Below are 14,274 nucleotides of genomic sequence, written 5' to 3' on the forward strand. Positions count from 1 at the left end.
TTTCTCATCCAGCAAAGAAATCGCTGGGTCCGATTTCTTTGGACCAAAAAAAATTTGAATGTAAAGCATGAAATTGGTGGGTCCGATTTCCATGCACTGCCTTCCATAAACCACAAATCGGACGGTCCGATTTGTGTCTCCTTTCAACTGCAATAAATCGGACCATCCGATTTCTTCCCTTCACCTGAACGCTCTCCAAGTTCCATAATCCAGCATTACACCAAACTTGGTCTCATATCGAAAAAATTAGCCGTGAGTATAAAACGCAATTTGCATTTTATTTTTTTTATTTGTTTTTTATATTTTTTTGTTTATAAAACTAAACAAACGCAGCCTGCATTTTATTTTATTTTTTTTGACAATTTTTAATTTTTTTTTATTTTTTTGTCCAAAACGCAGCCTGTGTTTATTGAGAGTGTAATATTTTAATTTATTTTGAAACAACAAATCGCAGTTTGTGTTTTTTAAGTGCCAGAATTTCTTTTTAAAAGCATAAAATGCAGGTTGCGTTTTGTGTAAAAAAAATATTTTAATCAAAAGTCTTGCCTATAAATATAAATCGGGATCCATTTGAAGTTCTTCACTCCAATTTTATGCCTTCTAATCCTCTTTCTTGCATATATGTCATAGTTGTAAATTTTTTTGACAGTTAGTTGTGTCAAAAAAGTCGGGTTATGTGAGGTTGAAGTTATGGAAGGTATTGTAAATTTTCGAGTATATTATAACGGTGAGATTATACCAAACACACACGAAGGAGTGACTTTTGTCTGTGAATGTCCGTTTTCATTTGCTATTTTATCCACCATGAGTTTTGTAGAGTTGTAAAATGGTCTTTGTGATAATATACAAAGTCACATTTCGAAAAGAGTGAGCAACATTTTATACAGGAATCATGTACAAGTATTTGATGGGCTGATACAATTTTAAATAATGCCCATCACTTACGACGCAAGTATGCAGCAGATGTTCTATATTTATCAACAAACCCGATTTCACATGCCGATGATAGAGCTGTATGTTGAGTTCGAACAACATTCGGGGCTGGACACGGTTGGCGAGGAGGTCAATGTTAATGAGCTCGAGGATATAAATTGGGAAGAAGATAATAACGACAGTGAAGAGGAGTTCGAAGCCAACTATGAAGTCGATGATGAAAACGATGACGGAAACTTGGCAGGCAATCCGGCAGTACAAAATGAAGCGGATGTAATTGTAAGTCGGCACCCCTTTGGTGTTCCGTCTTTTATGCAGACTCTGGATCTCGAAGTCATACATGCCGCGAAATTTTCTGAGTATGCGAATATGGGTATGTTATGATTATTAATTCAAGTTATCACTAGTGTGTATTTTATTTGCCTTGTCTGACTGATGATGATGTGCATATCGTAGGTGAAAGCAACGTTGCGACGAAAGATAATAAATTTAGTGTCGAAATGAAATTTGGTTCTAAAAAGTCAGTGATATATGCAATAAAAAACTACACTAATAATAATAATAATAATAATACAGTTACTAATAATAATAATAACAATAATCATAATAACGATTAATAATAATAATAATAATAATAATAATAATAATAATAATAATAATAATAATAATAATAATCTGCTCCGTATCATTTTTGTTTTAAAAAAAATATTTTGTTAATAAAATATTAATAAATAATTATAACCGTTATTAACATATTTTATTAATAAGAACAAGATATTAACAATTTATTAAACAATATTATTATCATGAAAAATAATAATAAATTATTAAAAGATAATCATAAATTATTAAAAACAAATAATAAATTATTATCATTATCATAAACAGTATAATAATAATAATAATAATAATATTGCAATAATAATAGCCATAATAATAATAATAATAATAATAATAATAATAATAATAATAATAATAAAATTACTAGTTCAAATAAAAATAAATAAAATATAAATAAATATATTCATTCATCATAAAATTAAAAAAAATTATCTATTGAGAATGATCCAAATATTTAATAATGTGTTTTTCAGATAATATAAAATTACGAACCATTTTTTTTTATGAACTATCTTAAACGCCCTAAACTTTCTATTCTTCTTCTTCCTCCCACTCTTTCTCCAACTTCTCAGCGCACAACCCTTCCCTCCTGCAATGCAATGTCTCATTGGCATCCACCTTCACATTTTTTTGGCCCTCTTCGTTGCTATTCCTCCTGCATTTTTTATTATAAAGGCCCGTTCAACACCCTCCTCCAACACGTGTCATCCCTGCAGCTACGGCGTCTGCAATCGCAACGTGCGATTTATGTTTGTCGGCGGACAAACGCAACCTGCGTTTGTTTCCAAGCGGTCAACACAGCAGGTGTCTATCTACATGCAGGGAGCTGGGACACGTTTCGAGACTTGGATGTCCCTCCCTGACAAACGCAACCTGTGTTTTTTCTATACTGCAGCTTTTGCTTTTTTTGTCTCAGTCAAAACGTAACTTGCGTTTTTTAGGTTACTAACTATGACAGATCCACATATGTAAATTACACGCCATGCACCAATAAAATTGCATATCATCATTTTTTCATCCATTAAGAAATTAATTTCTGGAGTCTTGGAGGCGTGCCCTGCTGTATATGGATGAAAGATTAGAATTTGAAGATGAAAAAAAAAAAGATATAAATGTGTGAATGTGTGATGTTTGATTTTGATGTATTAACAGTGTAAAATATTTTACATAAATATCTCATCACATCTATTCTTTTAAATGATCTTTTACGTGATTAATGTAAAAATATAGTTATTTTTTCTGACGTCACATTAGATGTACGTATAAAACTGTTTTATACTGAATTCATGAAATTATTGATAATAATAAAAGATATTTTTTATAAAAAAAAATAATTAAAAGCTACCTTTACTTAACCTTTTTTAAAACAAAAAAACTTCTCCGTATTAACCAAATTAGATTTTGGTGCTCCAATTACTTTTTCTTCTTTCACATGCCGTAATTCACATTTTAAATTTGGTAACTGCAAAGACTTTATTCTGCAATCCAATAATAGGTGTACAAAACAAAAATTTTAAAAATAACGAAAAGGAGAGGTTTCTTTTTTTTTTTTTTTGTCTTAATTGTTCAATTAAATTCGAGTTAAATCTTAATTTGATTCCTAAATTTTGATCCGATACTTAGAATAATCTTTACAATTTTCTTAGCTCCAATTAGAATCTTTAAATTTACAATCATGACTCTGAGTTGTCCCTACAATCATGTTCATCATCGAAATACTGATCTAGCGCATGTTATTTTAACTCTAAAATTAGTCCATAAAACAATTATTATGAACGATCAAATAAAGTATGTAAATATTTAAAAATGCTTTGTAAATAATATTAAAAACTAGTCTTGATATATCTGTGGATAAATATATGTATTGTTTAATTTTTTAACGTATATTTATATTTTAATATTTTATACACACAATTAATTTGGCAAATGATTTATACTATCATAACAAGATCATTGTATAATAATAAATGAATCGAAAATTATTCATTATATAAATTCAAATTTAGAAACACCTACGTTCTAGAATGAACCGAAAATATTATCAAAACAAAACCATTGTATAACACCAAATGAATCGAAAATTGTGTTAATAAATAACTTTGTATTTCAGTTAATAATGAAGTTTGGGGAGTTGTAGGGGTGTATTTAAGTACGTCGAATCAGACACGGGCCACTCAATTTGAAAAATTATCATCACTTTTTCAGCAACTGCAGAATCGTTTCCTTGTCCTCGTAGATTTTAATGCTATTATAAGTCCCCAAAAGAAGGATGGCGGGGGAGTTAAATCTACTGCTTCTATGGTTGCCTTTTCTGGGTTCATTAATGAGAATGACTTGGTAGACTTGGGTATGATTGGAGACCATTTACTTGGTCCAATAAGAGAAGAGGGCAAGAGTTAATCCAAGAACGTTTAGATCACGTCATGGCTAATGATGTGTGGATCAATTCCTATCTAGCAGCAGTAGTTACTAGATTGTTTGAAAATGGATCTGATCATGCCCCATTATTGTTGGACTCAAATTTTCCACTTGAAAAATCTATAAGAAGGTTCAAGTTCCAGGAACGTTGGTGTGGTGTGGAGGGGGTGATGCGTGAGCATCATATACCCTTTTTTAGTTATTTTTATATTGTTTTTAAGTAGATTTTAATTACTTTTACTTGTTTTTAGTGCAAAAATCACCTTTGGATGCTACTTTGAGTTTTTCTAGTGTTTTAATGGTTTTAGGTGAAATTCGGAGCAGTTTGGAGAAGCCTGGAGCAAGAAAGAAAAATGCTGGCAGCTCCCCCTTGGGCGCTGAATGCCAACCTGGCATTCAACACCAGCAAGGGGGCAAGAGATCAGACGCGCCTTCCCCTCTCTGCCGTTCAACGCCCAATCCTGGCGCTGAATGCCAGCAAGCTGCCCGAGTCACACAACAATTGGCCTCCAAAGTGGATTTAGCATATATTAGTTTTATCTTATTTTATCTTTGTAATCTTTATTTTTAAAATAATATTTTTTAGGTTTAGCATTTATTATTAGGTTAGTATTTATAGGAGAAGATCAATTAGGTTTAGGATCTTCTTCCTTCTGCACTTTTTAGAACCCTGTTTTCTCTGTAAGTTATGAGCAACTAAACCTCCTGGTTAAGGTTAGGAGCTCTGTTTATTTCTATGGATTAAGATTATTATTCATCTATTTTAATTAATGTTTCATTCAATTCTAAGGTGTTATTTTCGTTCTTAATCTTATGAATTTGGGTGGAACGAGAGTATGACCCTTATTCTACATGAGCTCTTGTGATTCTCGAGAGAGCTATCTCGCTTGAGCTATAGCTTGAAAACACTCCTCCTAAACTGCTAATTACATGAACTAATTGGGATATGTGACATAAAATTCTGTTAGCTTTGGGTAATTGAGGTTTTTGTGGTGCTAAACTAGTTTTCTGAACTTCACCTTCTGATTTGAATTGAATGACCACGAGAGTGGTTTTGGGTGAGGATTAGAGGAGACTAAATCGCTAAGAGATTAGCGTTTAATCACTTATGGTTTGCCATAGAATGAATCACTCATTGTTAAAATAGTTGGTAAGATATTTTAATCCGGAAAAGTAAACATCTCCAAGGCCTTTACTATTTTCTCATCATTATTTTACACGAAACCTGTTTAATTGGTTTATTTACTTGCTTTTCACTACTTATGCGTTTTACACCAACAACCATCTTTTACTGTTTACCTGACTAAGTCCAACAGGATAACTATTGCTTGCTCAGTCTGACAATCCTCGTGGGATCGACCTTCACTCACCTGAGGTATTACTTGGATGACCCGGTGCACTTGCTGGTAAAGTTGTGTGAGTTCTAATTTCACGCACCAAGTTTTTGGTGCCGTTGCCGGGTATTGTTTGTGATTGACAACTACCAGTTGTCTTGTTGCTTAGATTAGGTATTTTTATTAGTTTTTGTTTAATTATATTTCTTTTTTATTTTCGAATTCTATCTTGTTTACTTTCCTTAATTTTCGATTTTTATCTTATTTATCTTTCCTTTTATTTTCGAATTTTTCTTTGTTCTACTTATCTTATTTTTATTTAATTTCAAATTCTAAGTTTGGTGTCTGTTAGTGTTTCTTCCTTAAAATTTTCGAAATTAGTATTGTCTATTTTCCCTTAATTTCATATTTTAAGTTTGGTGTCTTTAGTGGTTCCTTTTTCTTTTTAAATTTCGAAAATTTTAAACTCTTTTGTTTTAATTTTTGAAAATTTTTAAGATTAATTCTTGCATCTTATTTTTGAATTTTCTTTTTAGTTAATTGCTTACTTTATTTTTTTTGGATATCTCACTGGGAGTTCTCTATACTCTGACATAGATACTCCCATCTTTTCTTTACTTCTTGTTGTTTATAAGCAGGAACAGAGACAATGAACCCCTTCTTAATTTTGATCCTGAGTCTGAGAGGATCTTAAGGTGGCGTTTGCAACAAACTAAAGCTCACAAAGCCGGAGAGAATCTCACGGAAACCTTTGAAAATGAAGCTGAAGAGACCACTATGGCAGCTAATCTGAACGCTGAAGAGCATGCAAGGAGGGTGCTTGGATCATACACTGCACCCACTGCTGACTTCTATGGGCGCAGTATATCTGTACCTGCCATAGGTGCAAATAATTTTGAGTTTAAGCCTCAACTGGTCACTCTGGTGCAACAGAGCTGTCAGTTTTATGGACTCCCGTAGGAGGACCCCAACAAATTCATATCTGACTTCCTGCAGATCTGCGACACTGTCAAGATGAATGGAGTGAACCCTGAGATTTACAAGCTCATGCTCTTTCCTTTTGCTGTAAGGGACAGAGCAAAACTATGGTTGGATTCTCAGCCCAAGGAGAGCCTGGACACATGGGACAAGGTGGTCACTGGATTTCTGACCAAGTTCTTTCCACCCTAGAAGCTGAATAAGCTTAAAGTGGAAGTCCAGACCTTCAGACAGAAAGAGGGGAGTCCCTCTATGAAGCCTGGGAGAGATACAAGCAGCTGATTAAGAGATACTCTCCTGAAATGATTTCAGATTGGACCATACTGGAGATCTTTTATGATGGCTTCTCTGAGATGGTCAAGATATCATTGGACCACTCAGCAGGTATTTCATTACACATGAAGAAGACACCTGAGGAGGCAAATGAGCTAATTGAGATGGTTGCCAACAACCAGTACATGTACACTTCTGAGAGAAATTCTGTAAACACTGGAACCACTCAGAAGCGAGGAGTCATGGAAGTAGAAACACTGGATGCGATTTTGGCATAAAACAAGCTCATGTCCTAGAAAATTAGCATGATCTCCCAACACTTAAGTGGGATGCAAGTTTCAGCTGTCAACGCTCAAGATGCATCCTATAGAGGGGACGTTGGTGATGTTGCTCAGCCCAACATGGAAGAAGTGAATTTCATAGGAAATTCCTCTAGAAATTCCAATAATAGAGATGGAAAAATCACCCTAACTTTGGGTGGAGAGAGTAGCAGAAGCCTCAACAAGGCTTCAACAACAATCAGGGTAGAACCAATTAAAATAGGTTCAACAACAGACAGTTCTAACCCTCTCAGCAGTAGATGGAGACGCTTAAGCAAAGCCTCTATGACTTGGCCACAATAGTCTCTGACCTCTCCAAGACCACTCATAACTTTATGCAAGAGACCCAGTCCTCAATTCGAAACTTGGAGATACAAGTGGGTTAGTTGAGCAGCAAGATACCTGAAAGACCTCCCAACACTTTTCCAAGCAATGCAGAGGTGAATTCAAGGGAAGAGTGCAAGGCCCTCACTATGGACAAGGAGGCCGAACGCAAAGAAGAGGATGTTGCGGAGGATTTAAAGGAGAAAGAGGCTCAAGAGGAGACTAGCAGTACACTCGTACATGCCCCAGTGGTGATAGAAGAGCATGAAGAACAACACCTTCATAACATGCAAGAGGAGACCAAGGATAAGCAAATTGCTCAATTCTTGGTAGTCTTCAAGAAGCTACAAATCAATATTCCTTTTGCTGAGGTGTTGGAGAAGAAACTTCCCTATATGGCCTATCTGAAAAACGCAGTCTCTGAAAAGAAGGCCCTGAGGAGAGATAAAATTGTGGTGCTGACCAAGGAGTGCAGTGCACTAGTGCAGAAGAAACTACCCCAGAAGTTGCCAGATTCCGGAAGCTTCCTGGTTCCCTGTATTATAGGAACCATCACATTTGAGAAGGCACTATGCAACCTAGAATCAAGCATAAATCTAATGCCTCTCTTTGTGATGAAGAAGCTGGGGATCCAAGAGGCACAGCCCACAAGGATCTCACTGGAGATGACGGACAAGTCCCTGAAGCGAGCATATGGAGTGGTGGAGAACATCTTTGTAAAAGTTGAAGACCTTTACCTCCCTGCAGACTTCGTGATACTTGACACTGGAGAAGGAAAGGATGACTCCATCATCCTAGGAAGGTCATTCCTAACTACCAAGAGAGCCTTGATTGATGTAGAGAGAGGAGAATTATGCTTGAGGATGCATGAGGACTATTTGCTGTTCAAGATTCCCAAACCTCAAACTCTCTCAGATAAAGGAAGTACTAGCATACAAAGCTCAATGCTCAAGCCTTCTCAGTCAGTGGAAAGCCATTCCGAGTCCCCTGACATCAAACCTAAGTTTGGTGTTGGACATTCACCACTTAGCACTGAAGAAGGAGGCCCCAAGAAGAAAGTACCCAAGGGTTAGAGGAATAAGAAGATTTCAACTGAAGACTTCTTACCTGGTATGAGAGTAGTCTTCACAAGAAGTCCAGTCATACCGCACACGGTGAACTGGATCCTGTCTCTGGAACATGTTGAGTGATTCATGAAAGCACAGGAAGGAAGTTCACAATGAGGGGTGAAGATCTGAGCCCCTATGAACCTCCGTAAAGGAGGTTTCCGTCAAGCTAATGATGGTAAATAAGCGCTTGTTGGGAGGCAACCCAACCATACGTATCCTATAGTTTATTTTCACTGTTGTTTATACTATTTTTATTTATGTTAGTTTGAATTCATATCATTTTATTTTACATTAATTTTCATAGTTTTCCTCATTTTTCTAACGTTTGTGGTCATGTATAGCGCTTAGAATAGAAACAGAAAAGTACAGCAGGAAAAACAGCGTACCCTGGAGGATGCCCCCTGCTGGCATTGAACGCCAGATCCGGCGTTCAGCGCCCAGGGGGGAGTACAAGGTTTCCAAAAGAGAGTGTCTCAAGGCCATTTTTTTATCCCCCTAGGGCGTTCAATGTCCATTCTTGGCGTTGAACGCCAGAGAAAAAAAAGGGGATCCCCCTGGTGGCGTTCAACGCCAGCCTGACGTACAACGCCCAGGGAGGAGGCAGCATGCTGATTTGAATTTTGAAGTCTTTGGCCAATGGATAACACCCACCCACCAATCACTTCACCATTTACTCACTCTCATCCATTCTCAGTCCTCTTTCACCCACTTTTCTATCCACATTCATTAGTCCCATCACCCATCACTTACCTTGATTCTCTCAACCCACCTTTCACTCCACCCAATCACCTTTTATCATTTCCATCCATCTCTCTTTCCAACAACCCCATTCAAACTCAAATTTCCCCCCTCCATAGGACCATAGTAGAAACCAAACCTATCCCCTCCTATAAATACCCCTCACTTCCCCCACTTTCCCTACACCTTCACTGCTCTTCCCCTCTACTCATTCTTCACATTACACATTCCTTTTCTTCATCTTTCCCTTTTTTCCCCCCAAGGTCGAAGCCTCTACCATCCCCTTCTTCTATTTTCTTTACTTTTTCTCTTCTTATATTTCTCTTTGCTCAGGGACGAGCAAAATTTTTAAGTTTGGTGTTGGGCACTCCGCTTTTTGCTTCTTTTATCTTACCTCCATGGCACCTAAGACCGGAGAGTCCTTAAGGAAAAAAAAGGAGAAAGCCCCCGCTTCCGAGCCATGGGATTTCACAAGATTCTTCACCAAGGCCCATCAAGACCATTTTTATGACATGGTGAGAAAGAAGAAGGTGATTCCCAAGGTCCCCTTCAAGCTGAAGGACGATGAGTACTTGGACATTTTATATTAGATCCTGAGACGGGGTTGGAAATTTCTGGCCAACCCCATGACCGAAGTTAGAATATTGATGGTGCAGGAGTTCTATGCCAACGGCTGGATCACAAAGAAGCATGATACAAGCGTGAACCCGGAGCTGAAGAATTGGTGCACCATGCTTAGAGGGCAAATCATGGATTTTAAGCCCCGAAAGTGTAAGGGTGGCACTACAGTTGCTAGAGCCACAGGATGACCCTCATTCATACACTCGAAGGGTCAACACTGACCAAAGGTTGGATCAAGTTCTTGCTGACATCTGCGTACCAGGAGCTCAGTGGAGGAGGGATGCTCAAGGTCGGCCTTACCAACTGGGTAGGCTTGACCTTAGGCCAGTGGTTAGAGGATGGTTGGAGTTCATCCAACGCTCTATCATCCCTACGAGTAACCGCTCTGAGGTTACAGTCGAGCGAGCAGTGATGATTCACTGCATTATACTCGGCAATGATGTGGAGGTTCATGAGATGATCCCTCAGGAGTTGTACAGAATAGCGGACAAGCCCTCCACCACTGCGAGGCTAGCATTCCCTCATCTCATCCAACGCCTATGTGCAGCAGCTGGAGCTCACATAGAGGGAGATACTTGACTGACAAGGAGAGACCGATCACAAAGAAGGGTATGGAGCACGCTAGGGAGCCCGTGTAAGGACCGCAGTAAGAGCCAGTTCTACCGCCTCCACAAGATATCCCGGACATGCCTCAAGGGATGTACTTTCCTCCCCGTGACTACTGGCACTTGTTGACCACATCTTTAGGGGAGCTGACATCATCCATTGATCAGTTGAGGCTGGAGCATTGGGACCAGTCTACTCTCTTCCATCAGATGATGGAAGATCAAAGAAGGATGATGGAGGAGCAGAGGAGGCAAGGGCATGACATTGAGGAGCTCAAACGCTCCAGAAGATTTTCCAGAGGGAGCAGTAGCCACCATCACTAAGGTGGTCTAGTTTCATTCTCCCTATTTTTATTATATCTGTTTTCCTAGTAGTTCAATTTGTTATCTGTTTTCTATTCTAGTTGCATGATCACTCTTAGGATTTCTTTGCTTTCTAGTAGTAGTTTAATTTTTATTTTTCAAGATGTCTTATGTATTCCGCATCAAGCTTAAAAGGAAAAATCTATTGAAAAAGAAGTAGTGAAATGCATAAGATCTTGAGTTATATTATGAGTTATTTTGATTACTTTGACGTGGTTGCCTTATCTCTATTTTCTGAATGTATGAATTAACTGTGCATAGTTGATATTAGAGTTGAGTATATTGGTTCTTGAGGAACAAAAATTTAGAGAAATATTATTGATTCTCTGGAATAAGAAAAAGATTGATTCTTGAAGCAAAAGAAACAGCAAAAAAATTTGAAAAGAAAAGAAAAATCAAAAGAAAAAGGTCCAAGGCTTTGAGCATCAATGGTTAGGAGGGTCAAAATTGATCTAAAGCTCAAAAGAGTGGTTTTCCCTAAGCATATGCTTATGGTGTGAAAGTGTCAAGTAAACCTTGAGACTGAACACTTAAAGTCGTGACCCAACGCTGTTACAGAGTATGCCTAAGGCTCTGAGCACCACTGTCTAGGAGAAATAAAAAGAAAAATTCGAACCTAAAAGGTTCCCCCAGTTAAGTGCTTGTGGTGTTTATGTTTCAAGTTAAGCTTGAAGAAAAAATACTTAGAGTCATGACTAGGCTCAAAGGTGCAAAGCACCAATGAAAAGAAAAGTGTTTAAGAATCAACAAGAGCCTAAGGAAGAAAATCAATAATATCATCCGAGTTCTAGTTCTGAAGAACACCAATATTTCTGAGATTCAATGGATAATGGGATGGCAAAGCTATTCAGAAATAGAGTGTCAATAGCTCCATTCAGTAATTATGTGATAAGCTATTCAATAATTATTAAAATTATATTATAATGACAAGTGTCATTGTTGCCACTAATAAATATAAGAAATCTTTTTTAGTAAAAAATTTTTATTGGCCATAAAGTTATGGCCAGTATTATTTTTATTAAAATAATTTTTTGATAACAATTATCAATTGAGATCAGAGGGAGTGTGACCTAAACCAAGTGTCGGAAGAGATTCAGAGAAAACTAGGTCTCAGAGATTCAAAGAAAGCTTAAGCTCACCACCGAAACTTGCTGTAGCCGTCCCTGCCACCCTTGCCACCGCAATTCAGATCGAACAAAGGCGCCTCCTCCACCAACGCATCTCCAGATCTAGTAGCAATGCCGCCTCCTTTGTGAATGATGCTCTCACTGCATTTGGCTCTTTTCTTTTCTAGTCTGTCATTGTCAATCTCTCACCTTCGCAACACTACATCTCTGCCGCTTGCACCGCCATCGGTTGATTTTCTCCCTTTATTTTTTCGAATTTTTGTTTTTCATTTTATATTTTTGCTAATTTTAAAATTTAGCAAGATTTTGTTATTGTTGTCGCTGTTGCTCAGCTTGCTCTCCATGACCACTATTTGAAGTAGGCAACGATTGCTACTTCTCCTTCTTAACATCTTTTTTTTATTCAAAAACCTGACTTTTCATTAACATCAATGTTACTACAGGAAGTTATTTTCTGGTTGGCTTTGAATTAGATACAAATGTACGTAGTTTTCGAAAATTCTGAATTATGATGATTTATTAAAATTCATTTTAACATTATATAAGTTCTTATAGGAAATTAAATACCACATCAAATTAATTTTTAAATAGTTTTAATATACAATTTTGCTAATGCACCAATAGGGGCCTAGCCAACAACAAGTCAATAAATATTTTTGAACTACATTCTATACTAATTAATTGTCATTAATTAGTGATTATTTAAAATTTTTTTAAAAGATACAAAATTAATGGTTATTAATTACCTCTTCTTACTCTAATTCACATTTTATCATTTATTACGGAAACCCTAATTCCTCTTTCAAAAAAAAACTTCAAAACTCCAAAAAACAAAAACATCAAAACATAAGATAAAGAATAATCCAAATCCTAAGAAAAAAACATACGAAATATAGGAAAAAGAATCATCCGAAACTAATAAAAAGAATCATCAAAATCCTAAGAAAAAATACAAAATATAAAAAAAAAGAATCATCCAAAACTAATAAAAAGAATAATCCGAAATTTAGGAAAAAGAAACATAAAAAACTAGTTAAAAAATAATTCAAAACCAAATAGGAGGAGGAGAAGAAGAGCCACAGGGTGGCCGGCGAAGTCTTGGACGGCGTTGCATGAACGGTGGGGGACTCGCGGTGGCGCATTGTGAGGAGGAAGTCACGGAGGTCGTGCATCGCGAGTGGAAAAGTCGCCATGGATCGGAATAGTTGATCGCGCGTCGCGAATGGGGGCCTGGTGGTGGTTGCGTCGCGACGGATGGAGAGTCGTGGGGTGCGAGTGGCGAGCGATGGGGAGTCGCAAGCGGTGAGAATGCGTCGGGCAAGCGGAATGGGTGTGAGTGCTGTACGGACGATTCGCGATGGAACACAAGGAGGGTGAAGCAGAATGCGTCAGGCGAGCGGAATGGGTGTGAGTGCTGTACTGACAATTTATGTACTACTATTTGATCCTCGTTAGATTTTCTTAACTAATCACAACTCCTAATGCAATATTCAGAAGCTTAGTCCTTCTCTAATGGATTGTTAACAGCACTAGTGCTAGAAGTAGTTGAATAATGCCATTCCTTCCTTAATTTTACTTAAGTAGTGCTATATAAACATACATTAGGAGATAAAGTAAGAGACATTTATGGAAAAAGTAACACCGATTGAATGGTCACCTACTCACCTCTTGTTTCTTATGAAGCCCGAAAAGTATAAAGGTAATCTTATAATGCAGACAAGAATAATTTCTATAGAGCTTAGTCAATTTTGAGATTGATGAGATATATGACTTAACAACGCCTATTTTGTTTTGTGTGAAAGTTCCCACATGCTGCTTCTTTCTTATAGCAAATACATCAAGATTATTCCTCTGCCATTATTGACACTGTCATGTCCCACCACAACCCATGGGTTCTTGTACTACTCCATCATCTCCTCAACAGGTTGAAGTTGACCTTATTATTACTATTACTATCTCTATCACCTCTTTAACCAATATCTCCAAAATATTTGCTTAGTATATTACTCCTATATTTTTTTAAAATATTCAGGACTAGAAAATTAATTTAATTTGATTTTCTTAAATCATAATTTGACATCTCTTTGTCTGATTGCTTCCAACAAACTTCTGTAGTTTTAATATATATCATTTTTATTTTGCTATACCAACAATTAAGGAACAAAACATGATATGCCATTTATTTATTATTATGAAATAACTATGACTAACTAATATTTTGTATATTTTTTTTAGTTGCCACTGATGGTATCTCTACAATAATGAAATGTTCTGAGGCAGGCGCGACAGATGCGGAGTCCGCGTTGAAGTTTTTGGGAACTTTAAGGACGACTGATTCCAGGATGTTCTGGAGGTACTCGCTAGATGTTGACAAGAGGCTGGAAAATCTCTTCTAGTGCGATGGTACAAGTCGTTATGACTACAGCGTGTTCGGGGATGTCCTGGGTTTTGATGCAACTTACGGTCGTAACAAATACAAGTGCCCTTTGGTAATATTCTCAGGGGTGGAC

The sequence above is a fragment of the Arachis ipaensis genome, chromosome B1 (genome assembly GCF_059453495.1).
Source record: "Arachis ipaensis isolate K30076 ecotype BB chromosome B1, ASM5945349v1, whole genome shotgun sequence".
NCBI lineage: Eukaryota > Viridiplantae > Streptophyta > Magnoliopsida > Fabales > Fabaceae > Arachis > Arachis ipaensis.